This window comes from Pan troglodytes, chromosome 12 (assembly GCF_028858775.2).
Source record: "Pan troglodytes isolate AG18354 chromosome 12, NHGRI_mPanTro3-v2.0_pri, whole genome shotgun sequence".
Classification (NCBI taxonomy): Eukaryota; Metazoa; Chordata; class Mammalia; order Primates; family Hominidae; genus Pan; species Pan troglodytes.
In genome coordinates, this window is record NC_072410.2 from 92,004,432 (window position 1) to 92,019,770 (window position 15,339).

Sequence of the window (15,339 nt, forward strand, 5' to 3'; positions counted from 1 at the left end):
TTAAAAACAGAGAGAAACTAATTTCAGAAAGAATTTTATGAATAGTGCTGAGTCTACATCCCTGGAATGCAAGCTCCCTTCAAATTAATATTCTCCAAAACAAGTTATCATTGATAGAATTTCCATTTAAGAAATTATATATGTGGGCAACTCCCTAAGCACCTGGCATCATCACCAAAGAAGAGTGTCTAACATTGAGAAAAGGACAGCCCCGAATGTTAACCAGTGCTGTAGTATGTTATCTGCATGTGATTCTTCATAGGACCCAACTAGATTCAAAAACACATTTTAAAAGAAGTTTCAGAAATGGAATATTGCCCATTTGGAAATCTGAATATTATATCTCTATCAAAACATAATGGGCCAGATTCTCAGCTGCTTCCAAATTCAGTCTAGAAAAATCTTACAAAAATCTCTTCAAACAAAATAAAACAAAATAATTCCCCTTCAAAGGATTTACATGAATAGATCACAGGTCTTTGTATCATCAAGTTTAGATTCACACCTTTTGTTTAAAAAAAAATCTATACTATGAAAACTTGGAGAGGTTTCTTTCTCACATACAATTTTGAAATCAAGAGAAATCCCCTCTTTCCCACAGTCCATAGCCAATTTTATCTCAGGAACAACCAGGAAAAACCATAGCTTTAAATCATACAAGTCCCGGAAGGGTCAAAATCAAACTATTTACAGGTCCTGCTGCAATTAACCTGGTAATCTGACATGGGAGCATTTGTCTATATGGGGTGAGTAGACTCAAAAAGAAATGTATCTCTACTAATCAGATAAGTATTTCTCAGGAATAGGGTGTACCTACTTTAAAGATTAAGCTATTTTCATTCTAAGGTGAGTTTTATGATAGACTTTAAATTCATTTTATATAGAGATTTTCTTAAGAATTCTTTATTTCTTTATAACTATTTTATTGTTTTGTACTTGGAAAAATAAAACATTGCATTTAGTAACTATAAAAGGTGAAGGGAAGGACAGGGGTAAGAACAGAAGTTCCTGGTTACATGTTTAATGACATATCTCAGGGGCAAAAATGCCCTGGCCAGGAAAAGTTCTGCTGAAAGTCTTGAACTTCTCTGAGATCAGAGTGTGAATTAACTTCTGGCTCCAGGAGTCCAGGGGCTTGAAAGCTATGGAGGCTGATTTCCTTCAGCTTCTTCTGAGGTGCTTTAGGGCCATATGTCTAGGGTAGGTGAGAAATGGGGGAAAATCTTATTTAAAAAATCAAACACATAAAAATACAGATTTAAAAATTCAAAGAGAGCAGCTCTTTTTTAAAAAATTGTGGTAACATGTATGTAACATAAAATTGACTACTCCAGGTAGCTCCTATAAGTGGAATCATACAGTATTTGTCCTTTTATGAAAGGTTGACTTTATTTAACATTATGTCTTCAAGGTTTATCCATGTTGGAGCATATGTCAGAATTTCCTTCCTTTTTAGGGCTGAATAATATTCCATTGTATATGTCTGCCTCATTGTATTTATCCATTTACCCATCCATGGACACTAGCGTTGCTTTCATCCTTTGGGTATGGTTAATAATGCTGCTGTAAACATGGGTTGTACAAATATTTGATTGAGTCTTTCCTTTCAATTCTTTTGGGTATACCCAGAAGTGAAATTGCTAGATCATATGGTATTTATATTTCCATTTTTGGGGGGGCGGCTGCCATAGTGTTATCCACTGTGTCTCTACCATCTTATATGCCTACTGACAGTGCATAAATGTTTTCATTTCTCCAAATCCTCACTAATGCTTGTTGTTTTCTGGTTTTTGTTTGTTTTTATTTTTGTTTTGTTTTGGGGAATAGTCATATTAATGGGTGTAAAGTAGGATCTGGCTGTTTTGATTTGCATTTCTCTAGTGGCTTATGAAGTGATAAAAAGAAAAACTTCAGCTAAATTACATTTAAAGGAGTTTATTAAGCAATGAACCATTTGTGAATCAGGCAGCCTTCTGAGCCAGGGTAGGCCCAGAGACTCCAGCACAGCTATGTGGTGGAAGAAGATTCAAAGGAAAGTGACATACAGAAAACAGAAGTGAGGTACAGAAAACAAAAACAGCTGGACCAGTTACAGCTCAGCATTTGCCTTATTTGAACATGGTTCAAACAGTTGGCTACATTTGAGTGGTCAAAATTCGGTGACTGGCTGAAGTGTAAGCTATGGTCTGTTTATACCTCCACTTGTTATAATTAAGGATGTACAGAAAAACCTTTAGGCCAAACTTAAAATAGGTAAGGAGGCAGCTTTAGGCTGAACTTGATTTAACAATTCCCCTTGTTTGATGGTCATCTCAATTTTGAGAGATTGGCCAAAACTTTAGTCATTAATGTCACTATCATCGTCGTAAACATACTTATTTGGTCTTGAAACTCATTGGGAAACAGTAGAACAGTGGGTTTTGCAAAGTGGGGACAAGGACTGACTGAAGAGAGAGTATCTCCTTATGCTGGAACGTCCTGTTTACAGGAGAAAAACAAAACCTGGTCTATTCTAGGACCTATGTGTTTCCTTAAAGTCTTAGTTTGATTATGTCACATTTAGCACTAGTGACTCTGTTTTGGTTTGGTTTGGTCTGTTGGGGCCTAGTGCATAAGCTCAGTCCAAAACAATGGCCTCTCATAATTTTGTTAAAAAAAATTCCCTTTTTGTTCAGGTTCTCTTAGGTGAGAGTGTAACCAAAATTTAGGACCTTAGCAGCACTCTCAGTTACCATCATTTTGAGTTTCCAGTCTCAGCATGTCATTCATAGGTTGTGGTGTCCTCATGATCACACTTTTCTTTCAGATCTTGTCATGCCAGTTGAAGACAGACCATTTGACCCTTTAGAGATGGCTGCACGCAAACATTTAAAACCTTTGAGAGAATATAGCACACCAGGGAGACTACTATTATGACCATTGGGAGGATAATACCAAGAGTTTACAGTATTCGCCTTACCCAGGGTCCCCATAAACCAAACCATATAAAATCAAATAGATCAAAGAATGAGCTAGATAAAGAGTCTACCTACTTAACTAAGCAGCCTCTTGGCTAGTCCCCTACAACGGAATCTCTATAATACCTGATGTGATGTATTTCTCCACAGGCCACAAGTGCCAGCAGCTGCACAGATACTTCTGTTTAGCCAGTAAATAATCTAGAGCAATTTGATTAGTTAGCATAACTTTCACAAGATAATTTAAATTCTGTTGTATAACTATAGCCTTTACAGTAGAATCTGCTATAGAGTTTATCATGAGAGATACATTTTAAATCATTCCTTCTTTTACTCCAAACCATGGAAAAAGGACCTAACAAATGATGCCCTTCTAGAAGAATGAAGGACTCCTGGCAATATTCTCTTGAACTTATGATGTGGATTAAGAGGAATGAACTAATGTTTTATTTCTGACTGATTAGGAGGCAATGTATGTACCATTAAAGTTTCTCACCTACATTGGTCCCTCATCTTTCATCCATCAAGGTATAAAGTTATCCATGTATAACGCTGGCTGCAAAATCCTTCACAAATAAAAGCATACCCTATAAGTGTACACAACACACCCCCTTTTCACTCCTAGTGTTTATAGAGGCATAAGGAAGGGAAAATATTCAAAGATAAGAGTCTCATGATAGTAGAGAAATCTTGATCTGTGATATTGGGAAAAGCTGTTCACATTAAGGATCCCGTCTTCTGGGGAGAAACTTCCTTGGTTAGCTTTACCTTAAGAGTTCCAATGGGTGTACAGCTCCAAGAACATGGAGGGACCCTTCTTTGTTGTGAGATTATGAACCCAAGGTTCAAGGTTCTGAAGTTTTGTTGCAGTGTGGATGGCAAGGGCAGTCTTTCTCTGATCTTCTCAGAAGATCCAATCTTTGGATTCTAAATTATGAAGGGATTGATTATCCTCAGTCAGGGAACCATAAAAGCTTTCTTTACCTGGTGAAATTATACTGTGGCATAATAATCTACTGTTATAACATCAGCCCTCTTGGATGGGAAAACAACTTTTATACAACCAGAAAGCAAGCATTGAAAATGATAATTGAATGAAATTCCTCTGTAAATGTTTAAATGGCCCATCAGATAGCAAAATATACCTGAAGCTTTGATTGTCTTCCCAGGAATATGGGTCAATAAACTAAACATCAGTCATAAACTATTCAATTTAGAAGTCACCGCACCAATATATATTTAATTTAAATTATTTTATTTTCCATGATGAGTCAGAGAATGTAGACCTTTAAAAACAAAAGCTTTAAGAACTCAGGAAGGACAAGGCAGCTGTCCTGGTTCTCCATGAGGCCGTGCTTAATTAACATTGGACTTTTGTGTTCCTGAATACCAGATATTTCTCCAATTTAGGTGCATAGCACTGATGACTGATGGTTTATCATAGGTAATTTAACTTAGATCGTGGAGTTCATTTAAATTGTATATCTGAACAATTTCAGTATCAGCTGATTTAGCATAAAAATCTGGCAAAGTATTTTCTTGGTATTCAATTAATTTTTGTTCTACTTGGGTTAGCCGTTTTATAAACCAGTCAGTCTTCTCATTAAAGTTCTAGGAATTCTTACCCAGTCCAAATGATATGATTTTAAAGTTATCAGAAACTTGTACTTTTCAGGGTCCTTTCCATCCTTTCATGAACCTCCTAAAAGACACCATATTCCAGGATTTTGCGTGCTGGTGAAGTTTTCAGAAACTGCATCAGCATTAAGGAATTAACTGTGAATTGACTTTAAGTAGTCACAGTTAAAGACACAATTGACAAAGAAATTTGGTTATTTCTGTGGTTTACAATAACTTAATAACCATAATTATGATTGATAGTATATACTTGGACATATTAAAATTTTAGAAATCCCATATAATTTTGGAACATATATTAATATTCACTAAAATATAAACTGAAGGGGGTTAAACATTAATTTTTATTTTGACAAAGCTTCCCATGTAACTTAACATGTCAAATAATCCTGTTTCCCTCTCTTTTGAATGCTTCAGGGACCCTCTATAGCATCTCAAAGTTAGAGGTCAGAAAAGATAATTTTAAAGCTGAAATTTGATTTCGGGAAGCCTATCAAATATGTTAAAGGTTTAAAACACTTGATATTATGAAATAAAAATCCAGGTTACTGTAAGTCATTCACTTAGCCAAAATGATGTCTCAAAAATTTTAAAAAGGCAAAAACATTTACTCACTGATAGAAGACAGTTTTCCAAACAATCTATCTTTTGTCTTCCCCTTCTTTTTTTGGTATTCAAAAGGCAAACAAAAATATTTCATTATTCTTTAATACTACATGAAACTCTTGTTTAAGAGAGAAGAGAAAGCCAAATTCTACCCTTGCATTAGTGTACTTTTTCTTTTTTTAGGTGGAGTCTCACTCCGTTGCACAGGCTTGAGTGCAGTGGTGTGATCTCAGCTCACTGCAACCTCTGCCTCCTGGGCTCAAGCAGTTCTCCTGCCTCATCAGCCTCCTGAGTAGGTGGGACTATAGGCATGCACCACAACACTCGGCTAATTTTTGTATTTAGTAGAGATGGGGTTTCTCCATGTTGGCCAGGCTAGTCTTGAACTACTGACCTCAGGTGATCTGCCTGCCTCAGCCTCCCAAAGTGCTGGGATTACAGGCATGAGCCACTGTGCCCCGCCATTAGTGTACCATTAATGTTAACCCCAATCTTTAATAAAAGCTTATAGACAAATTTATCAATCTTAATCAGTTTGACCATACGGTGAGATTTTCATACACCTTCTACAACCCTTGAAACATTTTTGTTAAAGAGCAGATAAATGCTCTAAGAAAACCCTGGTGTGCTTTCATTCCAATGTTCAATTTACAGAAAAAACTGCATAGTACTCCTTTAAATTTAGCCAATGTATTCATACACAGAATCTTTTACAATTAGTTTTTCAGAAATCTTTCACAACTTGTTCAAACCTTTAGCTTTATCCTATCTAATTTAAAACAATCCTTTAACCCTTTAAACTAGGCAAAAATTTACATTCCCATGCCTTCTTATAATCTTTTACTAAAAACACATTTTATTTTCCTTACATAACTTGCATGTTTTTCAGCAGTTTTAATTACCTGTTACAATGTTAAATCTTAGCAATTTTTATTTTTGGTGAAAAACCTGCTAAGTAAGTGATTTTAATTATGTACTGGGCTTGGAGCCTAGGACACCAGACAGAAGTACAGATAAGGTCTGTCTCTTTCTGGAATAGCTAGGGGCATGGCTAACTCCCAATGTCCTCAGGCCTTACCTAGCTGTAAGACAGGAGAGTTGAACAATCTTCAAAAGTCAAAGAAGTAGTTTATGACCTTAAAGCATTTAGCAAACCTAATATCTGACCTGCCTAATTTAGACTAAATGTTTTTAGTGATTTAAGTGCTTGTTTTTCTTTAAGCCAATTAATTAGAGCTCTTTTATATAAACATCACACAAAAAACACGTATATAACTATACACAGAAGAAGATCCAGTAGTTGTAAGGTTTTTCATTTGGCAGTTTTTAAGTTTGTCTTAATTGGATTACTGGCTTTAGGGTGGAGCCCTTCGAGGAATAGGGCCAGGAAAGCATGCAGTTTCTAGGGCCTAATAAGCAGACACAGCTGGAAGTAAAAAACAGATCTCCAAAATTAAGCATCCCACTTTTATATCACATCCTGGATCCCCCAAAAAAGGGAAATGCTATGGGAGATGACATTGCAATGCTTTTACTGTGCATTTCATTTCATGGCAACCCAAAGCCAATTAGCCCATTTTACAACCACTGCATACCCCAAGGGAGTCTTATCTCTCAATTTGGGGTGGGGATATCTCCAACCTTCTAGGTGGCCAAGAGCATGCTTCTCTGATCCAAGGGTACAAAGAGCTGAATATTCCCCCATAAATGCCATTAGCCATCCCTAAAGTATATTTCCTACCTAATTATTACACACCAAACCTCTCTCATAATGCAAAGTAACTTCTGATACCTCTAAAACTCAAAACTGTCAAATAACAAATGCGAAACAGAACAGAGCCTTAGATTTTGAGAGGAATCTATCCACTTTCAATTCCTAGGGTTCCATGAGGAAAACAGGTTTTTTACCAAAATGGGGTCTATGGCAACTCTTCTGTTTTTCTCGAGGAGTCCCAGGCTATTAGAAGTTATCTTAGGTCCTCTTATGTGTGCATTAAGAATGGCAAGAAGACAAAAATGGAGAAAAATAATTAAGTCAACTGAGAAGAAAATAAGAAACCTTTCTTCTTCAGAAAAATAAGATCCAAGAGAAGAAAAACCATAAAGCCCTTTTAAATATACATATAGCTTGGATATTGACTTTTAATTAAGCTGACTTTGGCACTCTCTAAAAAAAATGTCCTTTTAAAATTCTTATTACCCTACTTTAACCAGGCCAAATGGCCAGTATTTCTGGCTTTTAAACTTTACCAAAAGTAACCTCACAAGTGAAACCAACAAGCCTCAACTATGCTTATGACTTAACCACAGTGTATGAGGTATTTTCAAAGAGGCATTAAGCAGTTTTTATGAAACTTAGAATCTTCAAAAGTAGCTCAGAGAAAGGAAAATTTAAGGGAAGCTAGAAATTGTTCATGGAGGGGAAGAGAATCAACAAATGGTAAAAGCCACGCAGATATCAACCAGAAAGCACTCATTCCTAACCCAGGACTGAACCCGGGGCCACCATTGTAAAATGGCAAAGCCTTAGTTGCTGAGCTAAGTAGCATTGGGCAGCTTTCATTGCTCTTTCCAGAAGGAGTCTAGAGCAGTCAATTTTGAGCTTACACTGCTTTTAACTAAAGATAATTTTTAGAGCTAACTATGACATAAACCCCCAAATTCCTGTTCCCTAGATGGCAGAGACCAAGAGAAAGTACTGCCACGTGGTTACGAGGTCAAGCTCCCAAGGACATAAACCAAGATGAAAGCTCATCCAGTTCTTTGTTTGTTTCAGGGATCTGCAGCAAAGTTTGTTACTGACCAGCTTGCTGGGCCATCTTGAATAGTGAGCTTATGGGGTCCTAAGCCCGTGTTCTATCCTAAGGTACTCCTCTTTATGACAGAACCATACAGAATGACACACAAGGCACACCAGATTCGCTACAACTTAAGACTAGCCTCGGAATCCTTTTTTGCATTAATCAAAACTTTACAGAGGAGAGAAACAGTGATTTTTTACCATTCATTCAACCAATTTGCACAGAGAGAGAGAAAGGCCAGAGTCTGACTGGTAAGAAATTCTTACCCTTTTGCTGGCATGTCAGGCTTCTGGGTTTCTCCTCCCTGAGGGCCCTAGTGACTCAGCTCGCTGTTCCATGGTCCTGTACATGCCTAATCCTGTCATCCACAGCTATCAGCAAAGAGTACAATGCAGATTAATCCAAAGAGAATAGCAGTAAACATCCCATAGTGTCAAATCAATTTTTAACCAAGAGGAACTTTCCTGAGGGGAGGGCCTCTAACACAATCCCATTCTTTACCCAAGTAAAATTGACCCATTACTTACCGAAAGCCAGTCAATTGGTGCTGTGGTCTATTTCCTTTGAATTGGGATTTGTAACTAAGCTGAAAAGTTAGCAGATTTAATTTTTTTAAAACTAATTGCCACTTAAGCTTTTTATTTGCCTTTCGTAAAGTTTTTAAATAAAAATATTAAAATCTTTCTAGAAGCTTCTGCATATCAATAGGCATCCCTGGATGAGACTAATTTGGGGGTCCTCATTTTTAAATGCACTTCAGTGCAGTTTTGTTCATTTGGAACGTTCCACTCTAAGTTATCTTTAGTAAGATTTCGCCATTTCTCTAAGACTTCACTGCTTCTGGGGCCTAACACTTATGGATGTGTAAGCCAGGAGGAACTCAGTTCTTCAGAAATTAAGGATCCCATTTTTACCTAAGATATTGGCTTTGCACTCAGGTCTCCTTGATTAACTTAGCCAATGCTTTTTTTTTTTTTTTCTACCAAGAAAAAATGAAACAAAGTGATAGAACACAAAAATCCCTGCAAATTTTCAAAAGCCAAATTTTACACCCCCTACAATATTACCATTTACTACCAGTTTCTTTCTGACCCAGTCAGATGTAAGAGGCCTCTAACTGGATCCAAGCCAGTCAAATCCGATCCTGGACCCAGTCCAGTTTCTGTGGCAACTTCCAAGCCCAGTTTGGATCAGAAATTTGCTCAAACTCAGAAAGCTCATTACACAAATTTGTGGAGCTCCAAAATCTGAGATAATTTATCGTGATCCTGATCCCCAGCTGCCCGGAGAGATTAACGGGTGCTGCAGGTACCTCACTTTGGTCACTCAGCACTCCTGGAGGGTCATTAGAAGCTGTATTTCTGATCCAACTTCTGACACCATCTATTAAAAGAAAAACTTCAGCCGAATTAAATTTAAAGGAGTTTAATTGAGCAATGAATGATTCGTGAATCAGGCAGCCTTCTGAGTGAGCCAGCACAGCCATGTGGTGGAAGAGGATTTATGGACAGAAAAAGGAAAGCAACTGTACAGAAAACAGAACTGAGGTACAGAAACAGCTGGATTGGTTACAGCTCAGCATTTTCCTTATTTCAACACTGTTTGAACAGTTGGCTACATTTGGCCAAAATTCAGTGATTGGCACAAGTGTGGGCTACAGTCTGTTTACACCTCCACTTGTTATAGTTCAGGATGTACAGAAAAAACCTTAGGCCAAACCTAAAATATGTAAGGAGGCAGCTTTAAGCTAAACTTGATGTAACAGATGTTAGGCACATTTTCATGTGCTTATAGGCCATTTGTATACCTTTTTTGGAAAAAATGTCTACTCAAGTCCTTTGCCCATTTTTTAAACAAAGCAACTCATTTAAACATTTATTATTATTTATTTATTTGAGCTTCCAATTAAGATTTGAAGACACAATTCCACTGATGTAAAAAGAGAGAAGAAACACATTTAAATATGGCTAATCTATTCCATCTCCCATTTTACATGCCAGGGCTCCTCAGCTGGGCTCAGAAGTCAGCTCTGAGAGCTCTGCACCATCATATCCACATGTGCCCCTTCATGGAGATAAACCCTCAAGCTCCACGTTGCTTTTCAATCATAAGAGCTAATTTTTTTCCACAGTTGTGGTATGGCATTTTGCCAGCCAAATCACTGTGTTTGGCAATGTGTCAACAGATTGGAATTTCAGACCCCTTTCCTGGAGACAAAGGGATCTGGGAAAAAGGTAGTTCTAATCCGGAGCCCCTCGCTGTTTTGTGAACTACAGATGCAATGTGCAAGCTTAAGAAGGAAAGGAGTGAAAGCAAATGTGGTCTGAACCCCTTGTCTCCAAGATTGGTTCTAGCCAGATAGCATCTCTGACAAGGTGTCCCTAAACCTCACTTCTTACTAATAAAAAGAATTCAAGTGTTGGACTGAAGGGATTTAAGAAAAACTTAAGTTGAAAAAAAGAAAGTAACTGTATTTCTTGCATTTGATCTGTCACTTGCCTTCCATAAGCCCCTCTCCTATGTCTCATGCTAACATACCCAGTTACTGAATCAAACTGGTTCAGTTTGATTTCTTGGTCAATGGCACTGGAATCGTTGTTAGGCCTCTGAATGACACCTGTCTTTGAGATTCAAGAAGGAACAGAAAAAGAATGCAATCCTCCTTTTTTTTTTTTTTTTTTTTGTTTGAGACAGGGTCTTGCTCTGTCGCCAGACTGGAGTGGAGTGGTACGATCTCGGCTCACTGTAAATTCCGCCTCCCGGGTTCAAGTGATTCTCCTGCCTCAGCCTCCCGAGTAGCTGGGACTACAGGCATGCACCACCGCCCCCAGCTAATTTTTGTATTTTTAGTAAAGACAGGGTTTCACCATGTTGGCCAGGATTGTCTCTATCTCTTGACCTTGTGATCCACCCGCCTTGGCCTCCCAAAGTGCTGGATTACAGGCGTGAGCCACTGCTCCCAGCCACAATCCTACTTTTAGGTCTCTACCTTGGCCTGAGTTCTTCTCTCCTCTCCCAGAGGCAGCCACGTTCTAGGGAACAGGGCAGCCTCCCAAGAGATCTGCTCTGCCCAGCTTGTACTGAATCACAGTGTTTGGTTTCTCAGGTCCTTGGGTATCAGCTGAGTTTCCAAATGTGCTTCAAGTTTGATCTAGTTTGACTGTGAGTTGTTCATTCTCAGTTATTAATAATCATGAGGTAGAGGGTTGGCACAGATTATTAGAATTCATAGATGTGCTTTCTCCTATACGGCCAAGGTTGTAGATCCTTCCTCTGATGAGGTTTTCTGTACTAATTTCATAGGGCTGCCATAACAAAGTACCATACACAGAGTGGCTTAAATAATAGTAATTATCCCATAATTCTGGAGGCTGGAAGTCTGAGATCAAGATGTTGACAGGGCCACGTTCCCTCCAAAGGTGCCAGGGAAGGATCAGTTTCAGGCCTCTCTCCTCCATTCAGTAGGAGGCCTGTGGCAGCATTAACTTCGGTCCTCACATGACATTCTCCCTGTGTACATGCCTGTCTTTGTGTCTAAATTAGAAATCTCCTAAGACACCAATCATGTAGATTTAGGGCCTTTCTGGATCATCTTATATTTTTGATTAGCTCTGTAAAGACCCTCTCTCCAAATTAGGTCACATTCTGAGGTACTGGGTGTTAGGACTCCAACATAATTCTTGGGGTGGGGAAGGAATGCAATTCAACCCATAACACAAGCAGAATCTTGGTCTGGACTCAAAGGGGTCAAATCAAGGTTTCATATGAACTTGTCTAGAACTCAACTCCTCCCTACAAAACAAAGGGCTAGGACAATGTGATCTTAAGACTGTCTTCCAGGCTGGGCGCAGTGGCTCACGCCTGTAATCCCAGCACTTTGGGATGCCGAGGCAGGCGGATCACAAAGTCAGGAGTTCAAGACCAACCTGACCAACATGGTGAAACCCCGTCTCTACTAAAAATACAAAAAATTAGCCAGGCGTGGTGGCGCACTCCTGTAGTCCCAGCTACTCGGGAGGCTGAGGCAAGAGAATTGCTTGAACCTGGGAGGTGGAGGTTGCAGTGAGCCAATATCATGCCACTGCACTCCAGCCTGGGTAACAGAGTGAGACTCTGTCCAAAAAATAAAAAAGACTGTCTTCCAGCTCTAAAATCTCCTAGTCTTAACATTTATTTTCCCTGTCATGAAAACATATCCATTTGATGTCCATTCCCCATAGGCTTGGCTCTCTACTAAGGATTCTCTCAATAATGGGTTAAACGTTTGAAAAACATGGCAACCAGTGGCATGGCATGTGCCCCACAGGTCCCAAGGCAAGGCTCACAGGCACTGAAGGGGCAGGAAGCCATCAGAGGGGGAGTAGGTTTTGAAGACAGACAGGACTTACCAGGACCCATCAAGCCCCTCCTCCACCACCACAGGCCTCTGTGTGTCCCTCTGTGCTATTTACAGCTTCCGATCCCCGAAGACATCACATATGCCAGCCTTCTCAGCCTCAGCCTCAGCTCACTGTCTCCTCTTTATCTCGCCAGGAGAGCCACTCATGCAGAACTACAAATGCTGTCCTCTGTGATAAAATTATCCTGTGAGGGCTGGGGAATCCACCCCACGCAGCGGGCAGCCCTCAACTGACAATGCAGCTCCCAGAAAACACTCAGCAGCCAAGCTCTGAACAGCGATTAGCACAAGTGTCTGTTTTGCTTATGCTTCTTCACATAGACATTTTCAGGCTGGATGAGTGAGATGGACACCCAGCCTCGCGCACCTCTGCAGGCGTCATCTGTGGGAGAGACCAGTGGGAAACACTGCCATGCCCTCTCTCACTGCTGGGAGTGCATTTTCCATTTTCTTTTTCCTTTTCTTTCCCAACCCCTGCTCATTGTAGGAAGATTTAAAATGATAGAAATGTGTAAAGAAGGCATGAAAAAAAATCAGCCAGTCTTACTATACGGAGGCAATTATTGTGACATCTTGGCATTTTTGCTTCCAGAATTTTTCTAAAACATTGCGTAACACAGCTGAGATCATATTGAATATATTATTTTGAGTCCCACTTTTTTTTTGCATTTGATATTCTCACAGCATTTTGCCAAGGCTGGTTGTTAATCAGCCTTCTAATAAAATTTATTTGGGAGACTGGGATCACTACTGGTGATGCAGAAGTCCCACTCGGGGTTGTTCTCCACATTGACTTTGGAATTTCTTCAGGCCAAAGAGGGGTCTCCTTTACCCTTACAACACTTGCCTCAAGTTGCAAAACTCCCTTCCTGGCCACTTCTTAAAGGAAAATTGGCCAAGGTACTTCTTGGCACTACAGTGAGAGAAGTGGAAATCTGAGAATCTGGTCCAGGACCAACATCCCACCAGGGACATTTCCAGTGTTCTCTCAGCACCTTGGCTACCAGGAGAGAAGCATGAATTGGAGAGAAGTGGCTCAGTCTTGTCCTGAGTGTTCTGTGGGGTCTGATGGGGACAGACCCCAGGTGGGCAGGGCCCAGCCCAGGAGGAGCCTGCATTCACACGCACTCCCATGTCCCAGATACTGCCCACATTGCTGCTTTTATTCCTCAGCCACTCTGCTAATTCATCAGCCCCATTTTAAAGACAAATTAACTGGGGCCTAAAGATTTTAGCGACTTGCCTAAGATAATAATTTCAGTAACAGCCCAACCTGAGATTCTAATCTCACCCCAAAAGTTTTTAGATCACACCCATGCTGCCTCTCAAGGTCCTGAGAAGCCTCCCTTTCTCTAGGTAACTAAATTGGCGTTTGTTCATTTTGGCAAGCTTGTCTCAAAAAATAAGAAAACCAGGGTGGGTTGGTGTGGATGATGGGGGGGGGTGACAGGAAGAGTTGCATGCAGGACTGAGGTAGCCGATGCCCCACAGGTTCTGCATGCTGACAACTGACGCTCTCAGCTGAGTCCCTGCCTTGCCGTAGCCCTTCATTTCCCTGAACTGTAGAGAACCGCCTCGTCCAGGGTCAGCTTCCTCCCCAGAGGCAGCCGGCATACAATTACCCATCCATGTTGGGAATATAAACGGCCCGCCCCCTAGCCTGAAAGCAGGACATTTGGAGAGGTCATCCAGAGCTAACCATGGGATCAGCCAAGGCCTCTGTTGCAACAGCCTGTATTGCGAGGTCTACCCAGTTCCTCCCTCTATCCAGCTCTTCTGTCTTCCTTCCCTCCTAGATGCTGATCCCACTGGCACTCCCCAATAAGCCTGCTGCACATAAACCTCCTTCTCAGAGTTTGTTTCTCAAGGAACTTGACCTAAGACCATTAGTTATTTGCACACGGTGAAAGGAGGGTATGGCAATTCACATCTTCCCTCAAAGACTCCTACACATCAGTGCACTCCCCTCGCACTAACGGCACTGAGGGAAGAGGGTTGTATCTGAAGGAGAGGAGAGGAGGGACCAGGGAGCGCTCCCAGAACAGGCCTCGATGGGGTGGCAGAGTAGGGGCCTCTAGGTGGCCAGAGGGTACGGTCTGAGAACGAAGCTCCTGGAGGTGTCCCCACCCATGAGGGACAGGAAAGAAGGGACCCAGGAGGTAAGAAATAGACTAAACCAGGGGTTCTCAATCCTGACTGCACGTTAGATTCACCTGAACATCTCTGAAACATATTATTGCCAGGAGCACCCTGGCTTCACTAAGATTCTGGTTTGATCTGGGGTAGGTCCCAGAATGAGAACACATGGACACAGGAAGGGGAACATCACACACCAGGACCTGTTGTGGGGTGGGGGGAGGGGGGAGGGATAGCATTAGGAGATATACCTAATGCTAAATGATGAGTTAATGGGTGCAGCACACCAACATGGCACATGTATACATATGTAACAAACCTGCACATTGTGCACATGTGCCCTAAAACTTAAAGTATAAAAAACAAAACAAAACAAAAAAAACCTCTTTCCAGGTGATTCCGCTGTGGAGCCAGGCCTGAGGATCGCATGGCTAACAGGGATGGGCAGGCAGAGAAAGCTAATACCTTCCCTAGAATCTATTCCCTCTGTTGCGCAGGTCCTGACTTAACACTGAGGCTCACAGCCTGGGCCCCAGAGTCCGTTCTCACAGAAGGGAGCCCTAGCTCCTGAGCGTTTGAAGGCCAGATGACCCCCTGGCAGCATATGAAGAGAGGGTTGCCCTTTCTAAATAGTGAGCCAGCCACAACCAGGGCAAGCCCAAGGAGCCTCAAGACAGGATCCCCGGGAAGCTTAAACCTGTGGCAACCCAAATTTACTAAATCAGAATTTCTAGGGAGAGGCCCGGGAATCTGCACTGTTTAACAAACTCCCCAAGTGAACCTTATGCATGGAAGTTTGAAA

At 40.8% G+C, this 15,339-nt stretch overlaps 1 long non-coding RNA gene across 1 annotated transcript; it reads right to left on the reverse strand.

Moving 5' to 3' along the window:
* Window positions 1-944: 944 nt before the first annotated feature.
* On the reverse strand, window positions 945-12,520 carry LOC134807773 (uncharacterized). Its single transcript, XR_010149029.1, has 3 exons — window positions 12,391-12,520; window positions 3,726-3,884; window positions 945-1,195 (listed from the first exon to the last, which is right to left on the reverse strand). It is a non-coding gene; the product is annotated as an uncharacterized LOC134807773 (long non-coding RNA).
* Between the last annotated feature and the right edge of the window lie 2,819 nt (window positions 12,521-15,339).